Genomic DNA, 15,710 nt, shown 5'->3' on the forward strand with positions numbered 1-15,710 from the left:
GCATTCTGTGGGTCAAGTGAGTCACAATTAGTTTACAGTCAAGGAGAGGAGACTGCATAGGGTGTGACTATCAGGAACCATGGCTCACTGGAGCACCATCTTTGGAGTCCAGCTAACACAGCATCTTGGTATGTAATCTAATTTAATTTTAATTAAAACTTCTAGAAGATATTGTGTTAGCCAAATGGAGCTGGTTCTTTTGATAACTCTCAGAAAATGACCCATTTCAAGAATAGTGAGCTCTTTACATAATGAGTTAGCTTAATCCCTGATAATTTTTTTTTAAAGGTTGCCCTTTATTCTTTCTTTCTTTTCCTTCTTGTTGCCCAGGCTGGAGTGCAATGGCATGATCTTGGCTCACTGCAACCTCTGCCTCCTGGATTCTCCTTGTCTACCATGACCAAACTTCAGGCTTCATTCATTCTCCTGCCTCAGCCTCCCAAGTAGCTGGGATTACAGGCACCCGCCACCACGCCCGGCTAATTTTTTGTATTTTTAGTACAGATGGAGTTTCACCATGTTGGCCAGGCTGGTCTCGAACTCCTGACCTCAGGTGATCTGCCTGCCTCGGAAGGTTGCCCTTTCTATTGTCACCTGCTTAAAGGCAAGCTTTTGCGTTTTCAGCCTGATTGATCAGTGAAACATCTTGAATGTAAAAAAGTCATTTTGAGCTCCCCATAATTCCTCCACCTTCACGCCACATACTCCTTTTTTTTTATTGGTCTCTCCCCCTCCTCCCTTCCCAGACAGCTAGAACCAAGCAGGGAAAAATCAAGGGTCATTTTAAAATTAAATTATCATGCTTCATTTGGAAACCACAAAAAGCACCTACATGGCATATAAATCAACTTTTGATGAGCTACTGTGTACCAATAATGTGAAAAGTACTTTATGTGTCCTGTCTAATCAGTGAAGCAGATACTATCATCCTCATTTTTATGAAGAAACTAAGGCAAAGAAAGAGAAGCAAGGGATTTTTCAAAAACCTAAAAAAATTGTTAGAGAATTATTATTATTATTATTATTATTATTATTTGGAGACAGAGTCCCACTGTCTTGCCCAGGCTGAAGTGCAATGGCATTATCTCGGCTCACTGCAACCTCCATCTCCTGGGTTCAAGCAATTCTCCTGCCTCCCAAGTAGCTGGGATTACAGGCACACACTACCACACCTAATTTTGGAATTTTTAATAGAGATGGGGTTTCACCATCTTGGCCAGGCTGGTCTCGAACTCCTGACCTCAGGTGATCTGCTCACCTCAGCCTCCCAAAGTTCTGGGATTACAGGCATGAGCCATCACATTGGGCTTATCATAGAGAATTATATCCAGTGGTGTCTACATGAATACATATGTGCATCTATCTCACAGTGTATGTTTGGGCTTTGACTCAGTTGATGCTGAACTGTTCTTTCTCCTAGCAATTGATCAATATTTCCAGTTACTTTCTAAGGCAGTTCTTGATTTATGATAACGTAATTTAAAGCTGTTATTTGTCGCCTCAATGACTCCCTTCATGCTGGCACCTGCCCTGCTTATTTTTAAACTTTTACCTAGTTTTTGCCTGTATTTGGGTACCCGTCCCCAACTTGTATATTCAAGCCCTAAGCCTAATGACTTCCCCATTCTAGCTCTTCCTCCTTTCCATGTTGACTCAATTACATTGAAATTACCCAGTGAGGATCCTTCCTGCCTGCCACAAGTTGCCCGACCCATGACACTCCATAAAGGCATTGGCTCATGGGTCCTTGCTCTGATTTCTCCTTGTCTACCATGACCAAACTTCAGGCTTTTGGGTGACTGGTGTGGATTGCAGGCCATGCAGTGCCTCCCTGTCTGGGACCTTTAACCTCATACGTTTCATCCTTTAATCTCATATGCCTCTCCAAGGGTAATTTTCCCAGCTTTGTTGGAGTGATCCTTGCAGACTCCACGACAGGGACCTACTTCCTCATTTACAATGAAGTTTGTAAGCTGTTTGTTATATTAGAAGAAGCAACTTGTCTTCCTGTTGCTGCTGTGGCAGAGAAAATATATGCAGCTCCTCTCAATGAAGTATTAGATTGTCCAAATAATCTTAAAAGAGGAGGTAGAATTTAGCCTTGTCTTTTGCTGCTTAAGAACAGATTTTGCTATGCTAAGATTCCAGTCTTACCTATTCTACACATGTAGCAATATAATGTTACAATCTCAGAGACAATATCATATGTCAATGTAATGGGACTTATGGTGAAATCTAAGAGCTTATCCCAAAGGTAGTACTGTCTAGAAAATCAAAGACTAATCAATAAATTAATGTCACACAGCATTATGCTATATTTTCCAGAATATTTCCTACATTTGCTTGCTTTTCATGGCAGTTTTTTTGCAGCTTTTGCAGATTTACGAAAAGTTATATAGAGCTTAGATGAATTTACTGCAGCGAGTCGGGTGTGAAATTTTGGGATAAAAAAAGAGTTGGTCTTTCTGAGCAATTTGCTGGAGATGAGTACAGTTCCTCTCTGGACAGTGTCAGTTTGTCTTTCAACTGAGCTGAACTCCTTTAAGCATGTTATATCCACATCAGACAATCAACCATCATGCTTTCTCTCTTTGCGGTAACCTGTAAGACTTTATCATACCCCCAGTATGATTTAGGTCCCAGCAGAAAAATACCTAGTCTAATCTAAAAAGTAACTGCCTGAGATTTGCAGCTGACTTAGAATTCTGAGCTATTTTCCTCATTTTCAGATTCAACAAATGCTATTTTTATGCACAGCTACTGTGTGTAAACAATGATCACCTTTGCCATCAAAGGTCTTACCATCTGGGGGAAATACATAGAAATAAGCAATGAAAATTATGGGAGGTCAAGTACTGTATGATAGTACAAAGTACCGGGGGAACACAAAATACTCCCCCAGTATTTGCATTCTGAAGACACCTTCCCAGCAGAAACTACTTCTAAAGCACAAACCTGCAGAAAAATTAAGAGTGAAAGGAATTTGTGGGAAGAGTGTCCCAGACAGGGGAACCAGTTTATGCAAAGACTTACCCATGAATGAGGAAGAACACGGTGAACATGTAGAACTGAGAAATGATTAGCGTGACTATAACACAGAAAGCAGGGGGTGAAGGTGAGAGTTAGTGCTGGCGATATTAGCAAGGGCCATGTCATGTATCTATGCTAAGTATTTTGAACTTATGCTGAAGGCAAGGGGTGCCAATGAAACTCTTTAAGTGAGGGAAGAAAAACTGGGCTTCATAATGAATAAATGAGTTCCTCAAATGGTAACTTGGGGAGTAGAATTGTAGGTGGGGAAGAGGATAATGACTTAAGACAAAGCAGCCTCTGAAAATGCTTTCAGGTCAATTAACTGATGAGCCAAGTGCATGCTTTAGGAGCAGAGTGTTCATTCATTCATTCATTCATTCAACAGAAATGTATTGTTTACCTACTCTATATCAAAGACTACTCAAGTCATTAGCAGATATAGCAGTGAACAAACCAGACCATATATTTGCCATCATAGAGTTTATTTATATAAATGAATATATGCCAAGTATTTGTCCTCTAAGAAAAATAAAACACTATTAGAAAATGGAGACTGCAGGGAGGAAGGTGTGATTTTATAACTGGTGGTCAGGGAAATGTTCACACCCCATCTATTACTTTTCTCTGGATGCTTCTTGTCTGAGAAAAAAAGTTACAATGTTTGTTTACCTATTCATTCAATATTCCTTTAATGCCTCTGTGTACTAGGGACTCTGTAAGGCCTTGTGGCAGTGCCATGGCAGGTAGAGAGGCAGGAAAGATCAATCAAGCAGTACTTTGTAAGCCATGTTAAAGGTTAAAAGTTTGGATGTTTTTCCTAGGAACAATGAAAGTCATTGTGATGTTTTAATTAAGAATTCCATGTGATCATGTTTGTATTTTTAAAAGATCATTCTGACTATAGTTAGATGAATGAATTGATTAACAGGGCTTAAATAGGTTCTCTTCAACTGAAGGGAAAAGAATAGATTTTCCTTGCTTAGCTACTAGTAGTGATGGCTAAATTTCCTTTCTTTCAAGGAAAAGTAATACTTTTTGTTTTACTATGATAAAAGGTCTTTATTCATTTTCAGAGTCATAAACAAATTTCCTATGAATACACTTTTTCCTCTTGAGTGCAGAATTTTTTTGTGAAGGCTAAGACGTGAATGTATTAACTGAGTGAATTTATCAAAGAAATTCTAACTGTCATTTGCTAATTGAGGGACTTTTGCATCTAACAAAGAGTAATATCTTTATACAAGACATTTGATTGGCAGCAGAAACACACATTTTATTATTTAAAATGCACCAGACACACTTTTATTTCATGGCTAAACACCTTTCTTATTCACGTTTTATGTAAGTGGAATTTCAAAATATTTGTTTATATAGCATTCTGCAAAGAAATATCCTAATACAGATTTGGCCATATTAAAAATGCCTTATGTGCCATATTGCTCAGAAGGCATGTTTATGAATAAGTTTTCAAAGCTCCATATGCACAAATATGAAATACAAAGTCTTCCTCCAAATAGTAAGAATATAGCCCATTCTACATTTGCTGGTTTATACTGCTAACATTTATCTGCATCTCCATATCCCAAGATTTGCAAATGAGATAATTCTGTTGCATTATGCCGCCAAATATAAACAGCTGGCTCTCTTTGGTGAGCAGAATATCATCTGAACATTTAATGCAGCCCTTCCTCTAGGATACCTTTCATCATCAGAATTTAGGGAAGCACAGTTGCTTGGCATGTTTCAAATGTACTATTCTCTAGAGTTTTACAGCTCATGGATTCTCTTGATAACTATAATAACAAGAGACATGACAAGGACAAGATATTAATATTAAGCATTGTGAATGAAATCTTATGAACCTGTGAGTGGGACATTTCAGGGAAGCCCTCTGAAATTTTAAATAGGCAGTTTAATATCGTGATACCATCTTAAATTATTTTCAAGTGGAATAAAATTCAGTCATTGGAGTTTTGAGGAGCCACAGTGTATACAAATACATAGTAGGGAGAGTTTCTCCATCAATCCATATATGGAACACATTTATTTTATTTTTCCAGAATTAGAAAAAATATTTACTGGCTTACGTTCATAAAGTTACAGGTGAAAACACAAAAATAAGAAATCAGGACTAATTTGGAAAAGAAATTATATGAATGAATATAAGAACAAGAGATATCAATGTTTACCACCTTGTAACCTGGCCATGTGACACTTGGCTTCAGGCTTTGCTTGTCTTTTTGTTCACCCATGGTCTAGGCCAGTGCTGTCCAGTAGAACTTTCTACAGTGAGAGAAATCTTTCATATCTTTGTTGTTCAAAATGATGCCTGCTAGCCACTTGTGGCTATTGAACATATAAAATGTGGTAAGAGCAACCAAAGAAATGCATGTTACATTTTATTTAATTTAAATTAATGGAAACTTTAAATCGTGCACCCAGATAGTGGCTATCACACTGAACATGTGTGTCTAGGCCATGAGAAGGGTCTTTCTGCAACTGGAACATAATGCAGAACTCGGTCTATAGCCACTCTGGCCCATCTCCACAGGAAGGCGCAGAGGCTGAGACCTACACAAAGTGGTAGTTCTAGACTCCTTTGTCAGTTATCTTAGGATGGGTGACAGCCAGTCAGGCTGGGGAAGACTCCTGAGAACCGTTACTCATTCTAATGACTACTTGGAAGTGGTGATAGCCTAGATGAAGAGAATATTTTAGCTACCCAAAAGAGCAATAATCATTATCTTGACTGAAAATCAAATGTTTCACAGGGAAAATATGATTAGAAGAAAGAAATTTACTGTTGATGTTATAAATATAATTTTATGATGTTTCAAAATGTTTGTTTTTATACTGACAATTATGAATTATTTATATTACTGCAAAGACACTAACAGCTTTGAGCTTTCCTCATTTATTTTAATCCTAAAGGGTAAACCTATATGTCAAAGTAACTTTTATCAATTATTTTAACAATTCTTTTGTTCGCCAAAGCAACTTACATGGAAATTACCTACTTGAAATATGAGTGACCCTGCCCTGTCTCCAAAAAGAAAAAAACAAGCAGATAAAAATCAATAAACAGCAAGAGTAAAAATAAAAATTGTTTAGGGGAAACAAGATTCTCTTACAAATCATAATTGCTAAAATGTACTTGAGATATTTATCAATAATAAAACTAAATTACCATAAAAGCTAACATGTACTGAGTATATTCTATATGCCTGACACTAAAAGGGTTGATGTGGATTACATCCTTTAATAAATCTACAAAATGGGTGTTATCATTACTTCCATTTTGCAGAGCAAGATGCTGAGACTTAGAAACAGGAAGTAATGCTTCCAAATTCACATAGCAAGTCAATGGAGTGGCCAGAATCTGCATCTAGGTTTGCACAAATCTATTTTTAGCCAATTACATGGAAAATTCAGAAAATCTAAATTGATTTCATTTGATGTCATAGATAGAATGAAAAGTTTCCATAGACTGTGACTTTTCCCAAAGAAACCAAATTGACAACAGAAAATACATATAAGTTTATACATATTATGAAGCAACTTACTGTTAAGTTATAAGTGATACTTTTTTTGCATATAATTTGAGTTTAATAGACCGAATTTGTGCCGACGAAATCTATTTATTACTGCAATTGTGATATAGTGCTAGAAAATCTGTAGAGTCCAAGGGAGCGTTTTGGCTGCCATTGTCATTTAAGCCTCTGATTTGCTTTGGAGAGCTGGAGGGCACTGTGTGTCCCCTTGCCAACTTGGCCAGGTGCATGAGTACATCTCTAAAATAAATGTAGAACTACTTTCACAGGAATTGAAAAAATGTTTCCTAGATTTCTTTTGACAAGAAGTCATTATCAGTAGCTTTGGGGAAGAGTTGCAGAAGCTTCATGAAAAGTATCAGGCCGTTATTTACTTTTCATACTGCAAGCCTAGGTCTGAAAGGGCAGACAGATAATAATACCTTTTGCTCATGAAGAGCAAGTCTCACTGTGACCCTCAGCCACTTTGAAAAACACAGAACTGAGCTCAGAACATGGATTTTATTGTAGATGTTGTTCTCATTTATTACCTGTTTGAGGTTTTGATTCTGCTGGCAACATTGGCCTTATAATACTATATATGTATGGTATTATACCATAATACCATATACCATATACCAATACCAATACCACATACCATACCAATACCAATACCATAGGTTGTGTGCATGTAGTCCCAGCTACTTAGGGGGCTGAGGTGGGAGGACTGCTTGACCCAGGAAATTGAGGCTGCAATGAGCCATGTGATACCACTGCACTCCAGCCTGAGTGACAGAGTGAGACCTTGTCTCTAAAACACAAAAATTGTTTGTAGAAATGGGGGTCTTGCTATGTTGCCCAGCCTGGTCTCAAACTCCTGGCCTTAGTGATCCTCCTGACTTGGACTCCCAAAGCAATAGGATTACAGGTGTGAGCCACCACATCTGGCCAGAAGATACTTTAGTGGAACCAATCTGGGCTGGTAACAAACCACTTACATTGTGTGTGTGTGTGTGTGTGTGTGTGTGTGTGTGCGCCTTGCAATCATTACCAAAAATTTCTTTTCTTTTTACAACAACTTCTTGTCCAACAGACCTTTCAATCATTTTTAAATGTACAATTTAGTGACATTAAATAAGTACATTCATAATTTTGTACAACCAGTACCACTCTCCACTTCCAGAATTTTTCATGATTTCAAACAGAAACTCTGTACCCATTAAACAACAACTTCCCATTTCTCCTGCCCCTCATAATCATATTTTAAAAATATAGAAAACTAATCAGATCAATGTCATATATAAGGATGTTCAGACTATCTTTGGCAATAGGAGTAGAAACGTAGAGGTTCCCAAAACGCTGTAGAGAAGACTGCAAAATTTCCCTCTGTTTCTGTATACCAACACCAATCATGAATCTGAAAGTGGCCTGACTTAAGAGTAAGGAACATTATGAAACATAGGTGGAACATGTGTAATGGTAAGTTCCACCTGTTCTCTTTTCTCCAAAAACTTGGAAGAGGAAAACTCAGGTTGAATAAGAGCAGAGGCAGAATGGTTCTCATGCTAGAGATAAGTCTTAATCAAAGAGGGAAAAGGGCAAAAATAAGTTCTCCAGTAGAGAGAGAAAAAACGCCTAGTTAATTAATGAGGTCTTGTGTCCACTTGCATATCCTTGTAGTGGAGTCAGATGTACCAACTCACAGCTCACGTGGTAGTCATTGTGAGAAGGATAAGCACATCACATATCACATATCCTCACATATCATAGAAGATAATGTAACAGAACATCTGAATTATATAACTAACTTTATTTTGATTCCTTTATTTTCAGGATGCACTCCTAAGAGAAGACTACCTGAAAGGCGTGTACACTGGTCTAGCAGTTGAGGTCAGCTAGTGTTCCATCTATCTTCTGTCATGTGTGAGTATAATTTTCAAGAGTTAAACTCAGCTTTAGGGACACTGGAGCTCTAGTTTCAGCAAAATTCACAATCAACCTCTGGACATGGTAAAATTACCAAGTTAATGTCACTCTGTGAAGTCTCTCAGTGGGTAGGCATCTGGCTTTTCTTTGACTACATTAACTTGTTCATATGCTTTTGAAAAATATCTGTATAACTCATAAATACACAAATCCAGTGGTGTGTGTGTATGTGACAAGTGATGCTGCAAATTGTGGCAAGGTTTCCTCTCACCTTTGTGCCACATTTCTTAAGGGTAAATTTCAATATTGATTTCGACCTCTTCTCAATTACCTAATTTTGGCTCTCTTCCTTGCCATGATATGGGCATGTCATTATTATTCTTTCAATGCCCTCTACTGGACCAGAAATTTTGTACTGGGTGAACATTACTTCAATGCTCTCCTATCAATTATGTTCAAGGACTTCGGTATTGATGATATGATTTAACCTCAATATGTATTAATTACAGCACAGGCTTGGGATGGGGAAGAGAAGATCATTGCTAAAATATTCAAAACTTTTGTACATTTTTTATAGGTATACAGAGCATACATTGTAAACCATTAGTTGAGGTTTTGGGTTGATAAATTTCTTTTCTACCACTTTTGATCATTTCTTAAGTCATACAACTTTCAATTATTCACAATTTGATGAGTTAATTACTATTATTTGTTAATGTTACCTGTATGACAGAATCTAAGGGAAGAATGCATTCTTGAAATTCAAATTGAAACCTTAAGATTACTTTGGGATATGTCTGGTATACATGTTTTTAATGTAACCTGATTCTATGTCAAAAATTTAGTCATTAATTTTATATTTATATAACTTAAATCAAGATATTTTATTCTATATAACTTGGATAAAATTGTGTATTATGGCTGTAACTCTGTTGGAACTTTAGTTTTCAGAGATAGCATTCTTATAGATTTTGCACTTCCCTTTTCATTCTCAAAATCAACCTGATTAATCTAAATCCATCTCTCATTTAAAAATTAACATTCTCTCCAAAATCCCCCTATTTCAATGTAAAAGAGTCATCTTTGCTATCAAGAGATTCCCACTTAACTGGTCAAGACAGAAAGGTAAACAAATTCAGGATGGGGCAGTGGTGAAAACACTATGACAGAGTTTGAACAGAGTACAGAGGACCAACAGAGGACGAGCTGCATAGCTCTCTTGTGGGGACAGCAGCAATACATAAAAATACCTTCAAATAGGAGGTGATGCTGAAGCTCAATTTTAAAGGTTACCATGTTTGCCTGTTGGGCAGCGTGGTAGTCATTGTGAGAAGGGTAAGTACATTAGAACATAGATAGCCAATAACTGTGTAGAAAAAAATAATTGCTGTTATCTTCTATGTTCTTACAGTATTCAATACTTCCAGAACACTTTACTTCTGATGCCAGATGTGGCAGGGTGGGGGCGAGCAGGGAGGTGGTGAGTAGTAGTTCCATACCAACCAATTCTCCAAAACCAGCTGGAGGCCCTGTAACTCAATTTCCTTCTGACACTATCTACCTGGACTTTGTACAGACCCCACAGGTTAAGGGCTCAGTTCCTCAAAGCTGCACCCTACTTCAGACACAAGTCACAAGTCCACATTGTCACCAGTTTATCTGACCATCTGACTATGAATCAGACATTCTCACAACCCACTCCTCAGGTTGATCATTTGCTAGAATGGCTCACAGAACTCAGGGAAACACTTACCTACATTTACCAGTTTATTATAAAGGATATTACAAAGGATCCAGAAGAATAGCCAGATGAGGAGCCACACAGGGCAGAGTTTGGAAGGGTCCTACATGCAGGAACCCCTCTCCCAATGGGGTTGTGGTGCACCACCCTCTCAGCACATGGATGTGTTCACAAGCCTGGAAGTTTCCCAAACCATCTTTTAGTGGTTTTTATCATCATATAGACATCATTGATTATCAACTCAATCTCCAGCTCCTCTTCCCTTCCTGGAAGATGGGGGTGGGGTTAAAAGTTCTAAACTTCTAATCATGGCTTGGTCTTACTGGTGACAAATCTCCATCCTGAAACTATCCAGTAGGCCGTCAAGAGTTACTTCATTTAAAAAAAGATGCTCCCATCACCCATAAGATTTTGTAGCTCTGCATCAGGACCTGGGGCCATTGTATTGTGCAATACGGAAGGCAGATTAAATTATTTGAGGCATCTCTAGGAGTAAAATGTTTTTAAAATATGCATTGTAATAAAACTTTGTTCATTATTAGTATAATTAAATAAAGCTTTATAAAACATCTTAGCCCTTAAATTAAATCATCAAAGCCCTTAAAGATAAATCATCAAAATTAAAACATCAAAGCCCTTAAAGATAAATCTGTTATCTTTTTCACTATTCATTGATTAATTCAATAAAAGGCATAATATTTCACTCATGCATTGTTTCTCCACTTTAAAATATAGTCTTATTTGTATAAATAGAGCCATATTTTTTGATTGACAGTTGTAAATATTTTTAAAATTCATTTTTGAGAATGGCATTTGTCGTGGTTAGGACTACTTGCTTGTCAAGATTCAGCAACTCATCTTGCAAATGATACAGTATTTTTGAAGAGCTTTATCTCATCAAATGTTGTTAAAATGTAAATAAAATAAATAAAATAAAATTTGGATCCATGGGTTGCCTCTAATAGCTTTTCCTCCTTGACAAGGAGCTAATATGAACTTCAACTAACCAGCTGATTTTTATAAGGTTGCAGAAACTGACAGTTATTTTTCCAGTGATGCTTGCCACTGTTCTATCTCACTTTAATTCCAGAGTCAGTGGGCAATACCCATATCTATGAATTACATGTTAAAAAGGGATTTATGAATTATGGATGAACTGGGACAGTTATTGGTATTTAAAGGCATCCTACTTCATGTTGAATATTAATAGAAATGAAAGACTGGAGAAATATAGTTACCAAAAGCATTAATATTTCAAAACAGGGTAGCTTCTTGAAGCCATGGGATATTAGAATAAAAGTTAAAAGAAATTATAGTTAATTCATTTAGTGATATTTTCTATAACAATAAAGAATAAAGATGAGAATTCACCATCAAAGGCTTTTTATTATTATTCAATTAGGAAAAGTCTAATCTGGACATTAAATAAAAAGATAGTTAAGTAAAAATTGTGACAGTGCCTATTGTCTCATGGTTTGTTTTTTTTTATGGTAGCTAAAAGGAAGACTATGTGACAATATGCAATGTAATCAGAATGTAATTTAATATTTTAATTCTAAGGGGCCAAGTCACTCATAAGAAAATAGAAAAAATTATCACACAATACTTGTATGATGACACCATAATTATTTCTTTTCTTATTTACACTAGTTAAGTTGATGCAGAGTGAAGGCAACTAGCCCTCTGCCTCTTAAGGATTAAGCTCTTACTTTCTAAATTGGCATAATCACAAAAAGCAAATTAGTCCTTTTAAAAGGCTATAAGGAATTGGATCTTGCTCACCAACTCACAAGAAACTAATAAACCTGAGTATGAATATACAGTCATGGATTACTGTGTAATGAGAAATAGAAAAGAAATACCAAGAAGACTAGATATCTGTGCTGACTGAAAAGCACGTTGTATTCCCAGTAGGAATGTCATTTATTATTTATTCATCAAATGTGTATGACGTCTGATTTATACCATTGTGCCAGACACTGAGATGAAAAATCAAACAGGGAATAGTCTCCACCGTCAAAGAGCTTATTGACTAGTTAGAAAGACAGCCAAATAAAAATAACAATTATAGCGGTGTGAAGAGAAGACAATTCCAAATCTGAATAGGGATCTGGAAAAGCTTCCCTGAGGGGGTGAAACAAAGTGGGATCAAAAGTAAGTAGAATTAGCTAGTTGAAGAAAAGAATTAGGCTATCCTGTACTCTCTGGTTTCTGTACCTGTGCAATGGCATGGCACTCATTCAAGGCAAGAGATCCCTGCATGATGGGTATGGCTGTGGAGAGCTGTTGCTCAGCTCTCTGGCTATAAATTTCTCTCTGCTCTGGATTCCATCCATCATTATGCAACTGTGTGTGCCACACACTGTACTAGGCACTGGGTATTAAGTAGTGAACAAAACAAAAATCCATAGAGCTTAGAATTGATTTCAAAATACCCTCCGTTGACCCATGTACTTCTTCAGTTACTCTCCCATTTCTTTTATTTTTCTTTCTTTTTCTTTCAGAGTCTCCCTTTGTCTCCCAGGCTGGAGTGCAATGGTGCCATCTTGGCTAACTGCAATCTCTGCCTCCTGGGTTCAAGCAATTCTCCTGCCTCAGCCTCCCTACTAGCTGGGATTACAGGTGCCCCCCACCATGCCCAGCTAATTTTTGTGTTTTTAGTAGAGACTGGGTTTGACCATGTTGGCCAAGCTGGTCTCGAACTCCTGACCTTAGATGATCCACCCGCCTCGGCCTCCCAAAGTGCTAGGATTACAGGCGTGAGCCACAGCGCCCAGCCTACTCTTCCATCTCTCCACTAAACTTGTTCATATTTCTACAACCATTTCTACTGTTTCTTCTGTCATTCTTTTCTTATCTACTCAAATCCCTTCACCCTACTCTTGATGTCGTAACAATCTCCGTGTGTCAAAACCAGTGGCCATGTCACTATTCTTATCCCATTCAAACTCTCAGCAGAAGGAGGCATATTTACCTACCCCTCCTCTTTAATACTCTTTCTTATTTTGGCTTCAAGGACAGAACATTCTTTTTCTTTTTCCTCCCTGGTTTCTCCTTCTTCATCTACCCTGCTGGTCTTACTTTGTCCTGTCTTCTAATGTAGTGCTGTTGGTCAATCCTGATTCTCACCCTCTTTTTTCCCTACTTATCCCACTTTTCTTTCTTAGTTCTTCTCTTTTCTGTCCCTGAGGAATGTGTGATCCTCATTTTTGAAACCATCAACTTGGGGACATAGGAAACAATTTAAGAGGAACAATGTCAGGATTAAATTGACATTTCGAAAAGATTATTTCACAATCTCCTAGATGGATTTCTTGGTGTATATGCATGATTAGACAGAGTAAAGATAGTGAAATAATCTTAATCATAAAAAATGGAGATGTAATGGCTAAGTGCTTGGGAATATTCCTACTTGCTGCTCAGGGAACCCTTCTCACTGGAACAAGTGCAAAGTAAACTGAAAAATTATTTTGCTTAGTCTCCTTTCTTCTATATTTTGTATGTTATAGAAACTTTCTGTTTTAAGGAGATTATAACTAATAACTTCATAGCTCACCTTGGTGCACCTATATTCTATACATCATGACTATCTCCTTGAAGCATCTTAGTCATCCTGGGGTAGGCATAGATATATCATCATCCTATTATAATATTACAAGGCTTTTTTATTGAGTGATGATTTCTAAGAATGTTAAACTGATTTTAAAGTGTTATTTTCTAATTTATTTAATAGGTCCTAAGAATATTTTGGAACTTCTCATCACCCTATGTCTGATTATCTAAACTCAATGTACTTGTAACCTAATATTTATTTTGAATCCACCACATCAATGTCAGGGCATCAGTCCTGGGATGTGGTAGCTTCTGGGTTTTTTTAGACAGAAGTGTCCTATAAATAGTGCCATCTTTAGTACAAGATAGTATAAAAAGAATAGCAATTTTCTGAACATAGATGACACTGTTCTAAGTGTTCCACTGTATTAATCCACTTAAACTCCATACAAATTTCTGAGAGAAGTTAGTTTCATTATGTCACAGAGCTAGAAAGGCCCACGGTCGATCTCCAGAGCCTGCAGTCTTAATCACCAAACTACACTACAATGGTAGATTTATGGTATGAGAACAGCTCCAAACTTATGCCATTAGAATTGAACACATTGTGGTGGCCTTCTTTTATTATTATTATCACTGATGAGGCTAAATATGTGTTTCAGGCAGCTAGACCTAAGTGACAGAGAAAAAACTGAATAGGGATTTACCCCTTATTTTCCCACCTATCTGAAATTCTGCATAGCTCATAGCATTTTGTCATTCCCTGCACTGGACCATACCCACCTGTTACAATTTAGACACTGAAGAAGGATAAGCAGTCTTGTATTTAGCTATGAAATTACACAAGGTAAAATATTACCAGCTTGGGATGGACCTTACCAATACGTATAGCTAAAATTGGATCATTCAGCTCCTCCTAATTTAGTGTGCACCAATGAAGGATTTTTATCAATGAATTATTTGCATAATTATTTTATTTTTACTATTTAATATGACTTTATGTAAAGACACATAAAAAGGAGGCACTGAAAGTAGAAACTATTAACTTGAGTCAATTACTTGGCTATCTCCAATGAGAGAAATATATTTTAGAATAATAAATTAGTTAATTATGGCTTCATCCATATGACCTTCCAACATCTACCATTTTGGAGACGACTGATTTTCTCATCTTTGCAGATAACAAAACGTTTTCCTGGATAAGACTCAAAAGGTGTCCATTTCTTGGATCTCCATCCTCTCAGGTTTTATTTGCAGCATGTCTTGGTTTATTTCCCCTTTCTTGTATTCTTCATTTTGGTTTTCTATTATAATTTGATAAAGTACATGTTAGAATCTCATTGATTATGCTTTCTTACTTGTTATATGTCTTGCTGTAGGGCTCACGTGTTTGTTTTTCAAGCAATAATAATGAGATGATAACTCAGCAGCATGAAGGAAAGAAAATAGTTTTATGTTGCTGCTCATATTTAAATCTTTGGGGCATAGTTTAAAACTGAGCCTTCATGTTTGTTATTGCTACTAGTTTGTGTGTGTTAGCAAGGGGTTGTTTGGATGGGAAGATTAAAGGAAGGATCCAAATCCTGGGGATAAATAAAATGAAATAAGTGGAAAGCAAAATCCCATGTTAAAAGAGGGTTTTTGTTTGATTTTTTTAATATAAAAAGGTAACGTTTTCAAGGTAAGATTTGAGGTGAAGTGATTGAGAAAAAAATTCTGCCCCAGTGAGAGAGATGTTTGGGGCTTAAGCCAATATGAACCCTCTCACAAGGTGAGAAGTGGAGCAAGGCAGGAGTTTCCCACCAGAAAGAGGGCAAAACTGAGAAATGATGAGGAATGAGGTCTAGTATTGTACCCTTCTTTCCAGGTGGAGTGGAACTCGTCTATTAGGTGGAAAGCGGAATGTGGCTGAGTGGAAACAAGAGAGA

At 37.0% G+C, this 15,710-nt stretch overlaps 1 long non-coding RNA gene across 2 annotated transcripts in view; it reads left to right on the forward strand.

Annotated features, from left to right (window-relative positions):
• Nucleotides 1-43: 43 nt before the first annotated feature.
• Nucleotides 44-15,710, forward strand: part of LOC107974406 (uncharacterized) — a 40,290-nt gene continuing 24,623 nt past the window's right edge. For both annotated transcript variants that reach the window (XR_001717146.3, XR_008547612.2), the window contains exons 1-2: nucleotides 44-128; nucleotides 8,397-8,486. This is a non-coding gene — a long non-coding RNA (uncharacterized LOC107974406). The remainder of the gene's footprint in view (nucleotides 129-8,396; nucleotides 8,487-15,710) is intronic.

Source organism: Pan troglodytes, chromosome 3, assembly GCF_028858775.2.
Source record: "Pan troglodytes isolate AG18354 chromosome 3, NHGRI_mPanTro3-v2.0_pri, whole genome shotgun sequence".
Lineage (NCBI taxonomy): Eukaryota > Metazoa > Chordata > Mammalia > Primates > Hominidae > Pan > Pan troglodytes.